The sequence below is a fragment of the Pteropus medius genome, unplaced genomic scaffold (genome assembly GCF_902729225.1).
Source record: "Pteropus medius unplaced genomic scaffold, Ma_sr-lr_union100, whole genome shotgun sequence".
NCBI classification, from domain to species: domain Eukaryota; kingdom Metazoa; phylum Chordata; class Mammalia; order Chiroptera; family Pteropodidae; genus Pteropus; species Pteropus medius.
This window is the reverse complement of record NW_024346062.1, coordinates 11506863-11520336: the sequence shown is the minus strand read 5'-3', so window position 1 is coordinate 11520336 and position 13474 is coordinate 11506863. Positions and strand designations below refer to the sequence as shown.

The window sequence follows — 13474 nt, the reverse complement described above, 5'->3', positions numbered from 1 at the left end:
AAAGATCAGGGGAGTTTTGGGTCTATGAATACAGAAATAAGCATGTAAGGGAGAAAGAGACTACAGCTATAGATCAGATCCAAAAACAAAGGGGTTAAGAATTCAAAAAGAAAATGACTTAATTGGCTTAGTGTTCTAGCAGAATACTCTCAATTGATGTTTTGCATGCAATATGATATACATCCTTTGTTTTGCTAAGAAAGAAAATAAATAATCCTGGTGCCTGTATAAAAAATCAATACTTTTTTTAGCCTATCGTTTCAAACTGGTTTCCTTAATTTATGCTATAATATTTTTTACAAATTTTAAATGCAGGTACTTTTTCTATTCTGTCATTTTAAATCATTAGGAATTATATTTAGTTACGTAAACTCAAACTTCTGCCTTTCTCAAAGACAGAGTAGTTGAGACTTTGCGTATCTCAAATTTCCTTTGCCTATCATAGCTCTTAGAGCTGAGAGCCAAATACACAGGCTGACCAAAAGTAAGTTTTTTTTAGGCTCTGTGTTTCTGAAAACTTGGAGATAGTGAATTATGTTTATGAGATTCATTGCTAAACTGCACTAAAGCTTATAAAATATTAGTATTTATAATATCCTGGAACAACAAACACAGCATGGAAGCAGCTGCCTCATCAGAGATTGAGCCATGGTGATCTCAGACATTTGTCTATTTATCATGGATTAGATTTCCCTGGCAAAGAATTCAATAAAGAAGGCAAGCACACCAGTCCAACACTATGTTCGACATTGCAATAAAATTTGCCCATCTCTGCCACCCCAAATACCTAGTACTTCTACTTGGTAAACCTATTGCTCTTGAATTGAAGTGTTAAAGCAGCAATATGGAACTGAGATCAAATGAAGTCAGGCCAATGCAAAATGAAAGGTATTTTGAAGAGAACACAGACTTTTTTTTTTTTTTTAACCAATGCAGGCAATATTAAATCTCAATTAAATCTCAAAAGAAGCAGAAGTGTGCTTACAGGAAAGATTTAAAAGAAAAATAACTAGGAACTATTATGCTTTAACTACCTAAAAACAGACTTGTTCCTGTGAAATATATTATTAACTCTGTTAATAGTAACACTAGAGCTTTTTTTCTCTCCCATATGTGACTATAGGGTACTCTGCTTTTAAGTATATTATGCATGTAAATTTATCCAACAAGTTCTCTTTCCCTAAATAAAAATTTAATAATCTCCTTGAAGAAGTGTGATGATAATACATTTTCTGTGAATTACTCAGCTAACAAAGGATTTTATTTTTTTACACTTTACCTTGTGCCTTTCACGTAGTAAATATTCATTAAAATATTTAAATAAAATAGATGAGAAGAAAGAACTAGGTCTAGTAACAATATTTCTAGCTGCACGGTTCCATCTTCGATATCTAAAGAATGTTATTTTAACCACTTCAAAAGAAAGAACACTTTATTTTTGTTTAATTACCAGAATAATTTCACAGTGTAGCTTCTTGCCCACAAAGAACCTCAAATAAAGGAGTGTCTGCCTGAAATTAATGTGCAGCCAAAAAAAAAAAAAAAATCTGGATGTTTCGTGTGTTCACTAGGCCTTCACTGCGATAGACATTACCCTGAAAAATAAATAGACAATCTCTTTCCCTTCATCTAGATTGAGTTTATCCTGGTCAAAAAAAAACCCTGATACATTCCAGAGTTTTTCTAATTTCTTTATTGGTTAGTTCATTTTTGAGCAGCCACAACAGTTGGCCAAGGTCAGCAAGTTAGGACTATAATGCCTCGAGTCTCTTGGGAGTTATGTTTTTCACATCAAAATGGAGATTATTCAGGGCGTTTTTTTTCCCCCCAGCTGTTTTTAAGCAGACAGTATGCTGACCACCCAGTGGATGGGACTGGGATGGGTGGAAGTAAAAGAAACTACTTGATATGACTCAAAAGAAAAAAATGCAAGATTCTTGGGGAAAATTCTATCATGGCAGGAGGCCACGAAGTACTTATCTTAAACAACTTATTTTGTCCTCTATATTATAAACCTATGAGTAGCCCTTAAAAATTAACACAAAATAGAAGACAATGCTGTAGAAAGGGGAAGGTATGTATTAAGGTTATGTTAAGTTCATAGAATAAAGAAAATAGAATCTTCTCTCTTAAATATTTTTAATTTGTTTTTTTATATCCTGTTTTAAATGGTATCAAAACATCAGTGAATAACTTAATACTGAGTAAACCTTATGTGAGATATTTTATCCTTATGATTTTATAAAATTAGATTTATAGAATTGACTCATATAAATAGACTATCAAGTAGAATTACTATTTCTAAATATTAGAAGTAATAAAAGATTGGAAGACTATTGTCATTTTACTTTGTTTTGTTCATAGATTAATCAGTAGTTTTTCTTTAAATAACTAATTTAAACCTTAATTAACCCTTGGCTAATATGGTAAACAGAATTTAGTTTATCAGATTGTCTTTAAGAGTAGATATACACCTATTATCATTGTTACCCAGTAAGCTTCATGAGATTAGGAAAACAGGCTTATTCATTACTATATTCCTAATACCTAGAGCAGTCCCTGACATATATTAAACATTAGATAAACTATTATCTGAATAAATGCACGTAAATCAATGATTTTTCTGACCAAAGAGACAAACTCCAAAACCAAATCAAATAACAGCAAATTACACAAAAATAAAAACAAAAACAAATTACACAAAAACAAAAACATTAAGGCAGACCCCAGAAATTTCAATGTTTTAGTAGGATTGCCCAGTGATTTTGATGATCATCTAATTTTGGTAACTAACAACTATATCCAGCTTGGTGCCATGTGTTAAAAACCATAAATGAATTCACAGATCTGGAGCTCAATTTAAAAAAATTCTCAATGCCTTTATAATAGGCACATACAACCTGATTAACTGAAATTTCTATATCACTCTCTACCATTGTACACTAATTCCATTTTACTCATATTCCTTACCCTCTGGCAACTGAAGACATGTGGGTTTCCAATCCCTGAATTATAGATGCTTATAATTCAATTTTGGCAGATTCTCTATTTATATGAAAGCTTTGATTTGATATTTATTATTCTTTATTTTATTTTTATATTTCTTATAAGAAATGGAGTACATTTTTGAGATTAAAAAAAAATAGAAAAACTAAGAAGAAGCTTAAACTAAATGTCCTTTAAAATGCCTTCCAAATATGAAATTCTATGTGGCCACTCATATTAAAAATCTCAAAGATGTAATAAATTTCTCAGGTCTCCAATATTGCTTTTATAAAGAGAGGGATGCAGAAAACACAAGCAAATGAAGGGTGTATGTCTTGAGGGCTGGAAACAGATCTGCTTTCAAATGCAGGAATCTCATTAATTACCTTAAAATTTAAAGTTGTCTTAAAAAAGAAAAAAGACACATGGAAAACTGAGATTTATCTCTTTCATGTTACCAGTGTGATAATAGATTCAAAAATTTCTCTGTGGTTTGAAGAAGTCTTTAAGGACATTGATCTGGCCTTTGCTCCTTTCTTCAACATCATCTCTTACCACCTTCCTAAACTTTACTCAAAACATTATCAGTTCCTGGAAAAGATCATTAGCTCTCTTACCTTTAGGACTTCTCTCATATTGATACTACCACTTGGAATATTTCTCTCATCTCTCTTGGCTAATTCCACTCTTAGATTTTGGTAAGAGGTAATTGCTTATCCCTGAGGGGTCCAATGTATTTCATCTGCTAGTAACCATAGTGCCACTTGAATTCTTCAAGGGAGAATGCTTTACCACCAGCTCAGGTTCAATCTCTGCTGCTGGTAGACATTAAGAAGTGGCAGTAACTAGATTGGCCTTGATGAGAAGGAGCCCATGCATAGCTTTCACCTCTTCCACCATGGCCACTCTGCTCGTGGTCCTATTGAACAAGCACATTTAGGCACTAGCCTAGCAGAGGAAACAAATTGGGCAGTATCCACAAGACAGGTCATCTTATCCATCTTGTTATTGAATGCTTACTCCATGGTGGGCCGTGTGTGTGTGTGTGTGTGTGTGTGTGTGTGTGTGTGTATGAATAACAGGAGACACAAAGATCTAATACTTCATGCTTACTCCAAAAGTCCATTTGTATATATAATAATGCAATTCTAGCATGTGCATTTTTCCCCCTCACACCCATAAGCAATTCTCTGATATCAGCTGGTTGTCCTACAATTCAACTCAATTCTGATACTATTTATCCATAGATAGCATCAGATTAAAGGTTCAGTCCTACAAGATTGCCCTGGCCCCATTTCAAATGCCAATTGCAAGTCCAGGTTGTCTACCAGGCTTTTAATTTATCTCACTCTATTTAAAAGTTTCTAAAAATGTAGTCTGACCAACTGGCAATAAATCGGAGGTTCCAATGACCTCCTCCATAGATCTGATTAATTTGCTAGATAAACTCACAGAACTCAGAGAAACCTTTTACTTACTAGATATGAGGTTTGTTATAAAGGTATATATATAACTCAGAACAGCCAGATGGAAGAGATGTATAGGACAAAGTATGGGGAAAGGGTACAGAGCTTCCATGCTTACTCTGAGTATATCAATCTCCCCAAGTCTCCATGTTTTCACCAAAAACCTGGAAGCTCTCTGAACCACATCATTTTGGGTGTTTATGGGCACTTCATTACATCGGCATGGTTGATTAAACTATTAGCCATTGACCATCAACTGAACCTCTAGTTCCTCTCCTCTCCCCAGAAATGAGGGCAGTGTCAAGACTGAAAGTTCCAACATCCAACCACATGGTTGGTTCCTCTGCCAACCAGCCTTAAGTACTTTTCAAAAATCACTACATTAACTTAATAAAAGACATCGTTATCACACTCATCACTTAGGAAATTCCAAGAGTTTTTATACAAGGAATATATATTCTTATCATAAATCACAATGTCACAATATCTCTAGTCAAGTCTTTCTCATCTCCAATCCTCTAACTTTGTTCTTCTGCTTGGAACTGAGCAACCAAAGAATTTCTACTATCCATGAGTTAAGATACTTTAGATCACTTCTCCCTCCATATTAAGTGAATAACTAAGTGTAGTGTTCTTATCTCTGCCTGCTGGTAGGATTTCCCTTGGCACTGTCCTTTAGACAAATTGTAAGTGGAAATGTAATGGAATGGTAGTCCTTTTTGTCTACCACCAATACATGAAAAAAGCCCAAGTTCCTTTCTTTATTATTTGGTTGTAGAAACTATTCCCCTACTAGTAGGCCATAGTGAGTTGAGGGAGAAGTGATGTTATGAGCCTGAAATACAGTGCTGTCAGGGTGTATGTGCGTGTAGTTGGTCAGAGCCCATTCAGAGCCAGTCATGCAGTGAGCACTGGGACAAGCAATAAATGAGTCAGAGAGTACCTGAATGGGTACATATGGAGTGCCTGATACATATCTTCAGTGTTTCCACAGTGACTGACTCATAGGAGGCATTAAAAATATTTATGGTTTTTATCATCAGAAGCATGACACTATCAAGACTGATGGAGAAAGTTACCTATTCTGAGAAGTTAAGGAAAGTGAATCTTTAGAAACCTTTAAAATGGAGGCATTTGAAATTAAAATGACTGTAGTGGTTTGGAAGAGAAGGCTTAAAGGGTGACTTTTAGAGAAAAGTAGGCTCGAGAGATATAGTAAACGAGTTAATGAAGTAAAGGATGAGGCAGAGCGTTCTGACAAGTTTTGAAATACAATATACATCTACATGACTTGGGATATGCTGGAAGACCTGAGCAGTCATGATGGTTAATTGTATGTGCGAATTTGACTGGACTAAGGGATACCCAGAAAACATTATTTCTGTGTGTCTCTGTGAGAGTATCTCTGGGAAGAGATTAATTTCGTATTTGAATAAGTAAAGTAGGTAAATAACATCCCCTTACCAGTGTGGATGGGCATCATCCAATTGGTTGAGAGACCAAATAGAATGAGAAGGTAGAAAAAAGGTGAATTTTCTCTTTCTTCTTGACCTGGAATGTCCATTTATTCCTGAACATGGACACTAGAACTCCTGATTCTCAAGCCTTCCAACTCTGGGTCTTATACCAGCAGCCCCACTTCAGACTGGGAGTTATGCCATAGCTTCCCTGGTTCTCTAGCTTTCCAACTCAGACTAAATTATACCACTAACTTTCCTGGTTCTCCAGCTTACAGAAAGCAGATCATAAGACTTCTTAGCCTCCATAATCATGCGAGCCAATTTTTATAATTAACCTCCTCTAATATATATATATGGAGATATATATATATATATATATATATATATATATCCTATATATATTTTATATATATATAAAATATATATAGATATATAAAATATATAGGATATATATATATATATATATATATATATCCTATTGACTCTGATTCCCTAGAGAACCCTAATACAGGAGTGCAGAGAGTACTGACATTTTTAAGACTGTTAATTTGCAGAAGACTAATTTGCATCAGTTCTTATGGATTGTAAATGCAAACTGTTCCAGTAAGAGCTGTGAACTTGAAATCTAGTGATTGCTGTTTTAATCCTGTCTTTGCCACCTAGAGCATTTCTCTTTAGTTGCAAATGTGGAAGATGGAATAGGAGGTCTTTGAGCATCTTTCAGAATTGATTATTATACAATTATGACTACAAATTAGAACCCTAGGATTCTGTGAATATCTAATGTTGATCTCCTTAAAGTCTGAAAAAGAGATAATTTAATAAGATGTGGAAATGTGGACAGTGCTATATAAAACATGAAATATTAGGTCTGAATATGATTAGACAGCTAAACGATTGGGTAGCCAAAATGCGGTGGAGAAGGTGATCTCATAGGGTGTAGGAAAAAACTATAAGAAGTACATTTGATATTGTCTAGATAAGGATGTAAGTGAGACATTCCACTGAACAAGAATGAAAGAGAACAAGAACAGCAAGCAGATTTGGGTGATACATGCATGTAGATATATCTGGTAGCTAGATTCATGTGAGTAGACAAAGCTGGTAAAAATGTTAATCAAAGAAATTTATATTGGAGTCACATGAAGCTTCCTTTACAAATGAGTTGTATGATGTAAAATTAAAGGAAATTCTGAAAGAATGGTTGAAGTGAATAATAAACAACAGAAAAACCCTGAGCCCTTGGGTGTTTGAAGGAATTATAATGTGTAATTGAAGAGAGAAAGAATACAAAAAGGAGTTTAGTTTTACTAATGTTAAAGTGACATGGCAAAACCATTGTTTTGTATAGAGATTTACATAAGTGACGTATAATATGATGTAAAAAAATTTAGGTATGTTTTATTCAACATTTCAATATGCGAATTAAAAATAACACAACTAGAACATCACCTTTACCTTTTTCAAAATTGCTATTAGCTTGATACAGATGAAATTCTAACTATTCTATTGTGGAACTCACTTATTGTGACCAGAACTGGTCTTTATCTGCGTCTAATAGAATGACTAACTATCCTCTGACATTATCTAGCTACTTCCTTTTCCATTTTTGTATTTTTCATGTAATACTATGTGAACAATATGGTGTTTGTGTATAAATTCAGTCTAGATAGGATAATCAGAGAAAAATTCAAGCAATGTTTTTGTTCAAAAGATAAGTGTCAGTGATGGGATGGCAGATGACTTCAGTATGCAAATATTTTGGCTTTCATAGCGATAAGATGAATTCCAGCACAAACTACTTCCACCTGCAGAATTTTCTTAATAAAAATATAGTCATATTGTCTTTGGTCCACTGTCTTTATAAAGATCCTCAATTTTCTTTACTTCACAATAATGGTCCTGAGATACATTCTTCATGACTAAGGTTAAGGTGGAGGATACAGATGTAGCACCATGCTATAAAACTGTAGTTTTATCCATCTGGATCGACTTCCATGCTGCTATTATCCATATGGAAATTGCAAAGAAAGAAGAAATATGACTTTCATTAGATTTGTAAAATACACTGAAATAAAACAGAATAGATTGTCTATCAATTTGTTTATCATTCCAGAAAAAGGAATGTGCCAATCATCTAACTACATATATTTCCATATACAATTGAATACTCCTAGATATTTACATCTGTATATGTTGTCCTACAGAAAAGTCTTCAAAAGCGATCTATTGTTTTTATCTGGATCTTTTCTTCCCACAACTATGACATATTGTAGATTGTCTCAAAGAGTCTTATTACAATGTTTAATTCTTTAATCTCATGTCAAACTGAAGGTTAGTTTGACCCATATTAAATAAGAGTAGAAAAGGAGAAAAGAAGACACTGGTGATAAACAGTGTTTAATTCCTTTTTGGAAAAAACAATCAACTCTCTTTCTGTAGGAGAAAGCTGAAAATGGCAAAAGCTCACACATATATACAGCGCTGTATCATTCTCAAGTTAATAAAAACAATTTATATGCAGGGTAGTGAACAAGAGGAAAGTTATGGAAAACATTTCTCACCAAAGGACAGTGTACCAGATGTGCTAAGACTTATGGGAACAATCAGAGGTGACCAGTCTCTGCAGCAGCCCTTATTAAGTTAGACTGTGACCCAGCACCTTCAACTTATTAAGCTGTCAAGAACTTTAGTGATTAAAACCAAAGAAAGGTCAAATACAAACCTTCGGAATGTCCCTGCACTGATATTTTCTTATAGGCACTAGAACCTCAGGAAGATACTTCTCATAATGCATGGACTTCTAAAAATTAGATATTTGAACTGAATTTACCCAGAGCTTGAGGGAAATTTTAGGAGATGACACTTCTTCAGGATTTCTCACTTTAAAGTTTCAAACTTTAACCAACATCTAAAGAAGTATCCTTAGAAGATAGTTTAGCATGCTGTTAGAACTGAGACCAGAGAAAAAGATTCATGGGATTCTTAACATGCTCAGTTAGATCCTGAAGATATGTGACAGTTGTAACTACAGATAGAGGTACTAGGGATAAACTTTAAAAATGTTACAATTAATTTATGTAAAAGTTAAAATTAAGTTAAGAAGATTTAATGCTGCCTCAAAGTTGTATCCTAGGCCTTAGATAGTGTATGGGTTTGGATAACTTTTCCCAGTCCTGGGCTCTTCCTTGCCTTCTCCAAATGTATTTATCTCTGTATTATGATACACAGATGCCCACACTCAGAATACATTGATATGTAATGTAGAGATACAGGGTATCACATATATGTAAATAAGTACTACCCACATATCTAAGATAAGGTTAAATGTTACCCTTCCTATTATCTTGGAGTTAAAGCAGAAGTCTCAATTCAATTTGTACTAAAACCCTTCACATCCGAAGCAAGTTTCTGTATAATCTCTGCAGCACATGCCAAGACGATGAAACTATTTCTACAACTTTAGCCTGTTGATCATTTCTAGGTTATGAAAGAGAAAAACTGGAAAAGACCATTTACTCCTAAAATCCTCTCCTCTTCACTGTATTTTCCCTTACCTCCTATCAAGTAAAGAGAATTGCCTTCAAGAGAAGCGTTTGAAGAGTTTTACAATTTCTTGGAATTCAAAGGCTATATATAGAAAGAACTTGGCCACTGCTCTCTGTAGGGAGAGTTCTGAAAGCAGCACAGTGATGGAGAGAGGGCCCAGTAGAGAGTAAACTGGGACTCCATGAGGTGCAAAGGACCAATGGGAACCCTGAGGAAGGAAGCCTTCCCTGAGTCTTCTCATAAGTGACTCCACCATTTCACAGAACCACTTTTGGGGTAAAGGGACACTGCAGAGACTCAACTACCATTAACAGAGGTAATAAAGGGAGGGTTTAATGGCAGCTTACTGGAAGAAGTTTGCAGAAGGCCACAAAACTCACTCTGAGAGGGAGGACCAGAAATTGTTTATGTTTGCTTCCCCTCCCTATTCTAGGATTTCAGTGGGTTAGGGAGAAATTTAAAATTGATAGAAATTTGGAGTTAGGTGATTTTTTGGTTAACTGGACTTTTATTACATTAGTGTAATATGAAAATCTGTGAGATCTGCTGAACATTTTCATATGCTGCTGACAGGATTGTAAATACATATAATATTTCACACGTACAAAAGATGGCAACATATATTAATAACATATTAATAATTCTCCAGAAATTTATATTCTTTGATCTTTTATCCTTCTATGAATCGATCTCTAGAAAATCATCAAAATTCAGATAATAGTGTTTATCATAGTATTATTTCTAATAATAAAAACACAGAAACCACTTGTATCTAATAAAGCAATGGTTAATATGTTATGGAATATTAGTATAATGGCGATACATTAAATAACCATTTAAATTGTTATTTTTGGAGATTAATATACAAGCAAATGTTCAACACATAATGTTAAGTTAAAAAGATGCAAAATCGGCCTTTTTTGCCTCTGGAATTCTCTGGGACCTCAGTCTTCTGGTCTGGGGCTCGGGGGCCATGGGTTTTGCTTACTACCATGGACTCTGCATTAAACCAGCAGTTTGCAGGTAGTGGTGCCAAGGCACCGGAGGGCTGCAGCTCTTCCACGGTGCTGGCATCTACAGGTGTTTCAACATGCACAGGGGCTTCCTGCCCCTGACCACCTGCCTTGAGGTCATGGGAGACCCCTGAGTGGATGTCTTTATGTACCAGAGTAAGTTGCACATGGAGTGCTTCAGGAGTCTGAAGGAGGGTGAGGCAGGGGAGTTCACCTTTAAGAAGTCCACCAAGGGCCTGGAATCTATCCGATTCACCAGCCCTGCTGGGGTGTTCTGCATTGGGAGTGAGAGGGAGTCACAAAGGAAAGAACATGCGGAAGCGCAGATCAAAGCAAGACAGGTGCTACAACTGTGGAGGTCTAGATCACCTTGCCAACAAATGCAAGTGCCACCCTAGCCTAAGAAACTTCTGGCAGAGCATCAGCCATATGATGGCCTCATGTCCATTTAAGGTCCAGTAGGTGCCCAGCTCACAGGGAAAGCCAGCCTATTTTGGGGGGAAGAAGAGACCCATAGTCCTCTCCTGCACCCAGAGGCCCAGTGCATGGGGGAGGGAAACTCTCTCTTTGCTATCAGGCAGTTTCAAGGAGTAGGCATCAATCGGCAGAATGGAGAAAGTGGGGACATGGTGGGTAGGGGGCAGCTGGCACTACCGTGTACCTCAGGCTGGGATTCACAGCCTCACTCCCTCTTCCCTTTTGGCAAGGGGCTCTATCCAAGTGCATGTGAGAACTTTGGTAGAAATCCCTTCCTGCATGCTTTTTCTGCATCTCCACCCCCAGAATCTCCAGCTTTTGAAAGTGAGTTGGACAGGGAAGTTGTTTTCCTTTTAAAAAAGCATATGTAATAATATTTCTCATGCCAGAGTGAAAATATTAAACAGGAGACCAGATTGATGGACCAAGCCTACAAACAACTACATTCTATGGGAGGGAATCTCTCACGGGAAAGGCAGGGTTTTTCTACATCTTGTCTCCTCTTAACTCACTCTTGGGCTGGGGTGCTGAAAACTGTCCCAAGCAATGGGTTGTGATGATAGGCAAAAGAGGTGGTTGGGGGAAGATTTACAGACCTGCTGCTCCTAAGCTCACTCCCACCCCATTCTGAGTCAATATGATTTTATGCATTTGGTCCTTTGGATAACTGCACCATGGGTCCCACTTTCTCCTGGATGCCACCTGCACTCACTTGTGCATTTTAACTTTTTTTCATAATATAAATATTCTGTTTTCGTATTTTAGTGTATTTTAATCTAAGGCCCTCATTTCTGCACTGTATTCTCAGGTATCTAAGCAATCTCAGGGATAAGTGGGCAGCAGATCCAGGTATACAGAGCAGGAATACTTTTTGTTGTTTTATCACCACGGAAAACAATTATTTGGAGTGTATAGCATTTTGAACTACCTCATTTTTGCCAATTAGAGCTGGCTTTTTTGCCATATTATCTTCTTGAAACCCCTCTACCTTCAATGTTTCATGGAAGACTAGGTTTTAACTGGTTGATCTTCGATTGGAAGATTGGAACTTGGTCTGAACAGGAATAGGCAACACAGAGGTTAGGAGAAGCTGGGCCAGGTGAAAGGCACAGAGGGGATACCAAGATTAGGTGAGGGTTATCTATATATGTGCAATAAAGGATTCCTATTCCAGGCCTCTAATCCCAGGATTTGAGATTTGCTTTACATACCAGATCCACCCTTCATTGGATTGGGCTAGGCCTACGGTGCACAACACGTAGTAAGTGAATGTGTTTGTAAAAAATGAGTTGACGAGGTTAAACACCAATAACTCTGTACCCATTTTGAGCTGCCTAGGGATGGATATATGAAGCAAAAACTAAATTCCTTAACCTTTAAAAATTCTGGGCTTTTCCTCCTTGGCTTCTAGAGAGATCATAAGCAGCGGCTTCTTTGTGGGAACCACGGCCAGTGTCCTGCCATGCTGCAGCAGTGATTAGTGTCGTGGTAGCTAAAGGAGAAAAGGGGGTTTTGTTTGCATGCTATGAGATTGCCCAAAACCTACCACTGTGTTTTGAAACGGGGCAAATGCAGAGAACACATTGGGTGATATGTTTTAATGGGTCTCAAATTTCCGTGAACTACTTGTTCTTTCCTTTTCTTTCTTGATCAACAGTCTGCCTGTCTTATTTTCCCCTCCACTTGATTTTGATGAAAATCCTCACCACATGGCTTTCTGTGTGGCCACTAGAGGGTTGGAAGATGCAACCTAGAAGTTTGAGGAATTGGCTCTCTGTGAGGTGAACCTTGAGCAGTGGGACTGGAAGGAGTCAGGTACATAAATTCCTTCCCTTTTCTTTCTCTTCCCCATTGACTCCTCAGAGGCTTGCTTCCTCGTTGCAAACCTTACAAACAAGTTCTGAGTGCCAGGTAACATAAGGACAAGGCAAACCACCAGGTCTCTTTGTGGCTCATTGTTAAGCAGAAACCAGTGAGGTAGCACATCGTAGCACACTGGTTTCACCTTCCTTTGTCTTGCTTCACTTTCCTCTCATCTTCACCATCAGGGCAAGCACTTCCCCAAAAGTATTAGCACCTTAATTCTTATCTTACTCTTCACTTTCTAAAAAAACCAGTTTAATATATTTTCCACTTAGGATGACTGCTCTCATCACACATAGACTTGGTATAGCTTGGGCCATCAGCATTCTGAGTAAAAGTTTTGCTAGTGAACCTGCCCTTGCTATTATTTTGGAAGATAAACTGAAAGGGAAAATATATGGATCTACAAAATAGGAGCTTATTTCTTCAGATACCCAAAATTGTGATGGAAATGATGACTTTGTCAAAAACAATTTTAAAGTTGTGGTGGTAATCTCAGGACTTTGTCAGGAACAGAGAGAGAGTTGCCACAATTTGATCCAGAGAAAAATTACTGCCTTCAAATTCATTATATTTAAGATTATTTAGCACAGTCTGATTGCATCAGAATTATAGTTTCTAACTCAGTGAGTGAACTTACATACATTGTCTGAAACTCAGT

The 13474-nt window shown here is 36.6% G+C and overlaps 1 pseudogene; it reads left to right on the top strand.

Moving 5' to 3' along the window:
• The first annotated feature begins 10452 nt into the window (after positions 1 to 10452).
• Positions 10453 to 11321, top strand: LOC120612594 (protein lin-28 homolog A-like; annotated as a pseudogene).
• The last annotated feature ends 2153 nt before the right edge of the window (positions 11322 to 13474 follow it).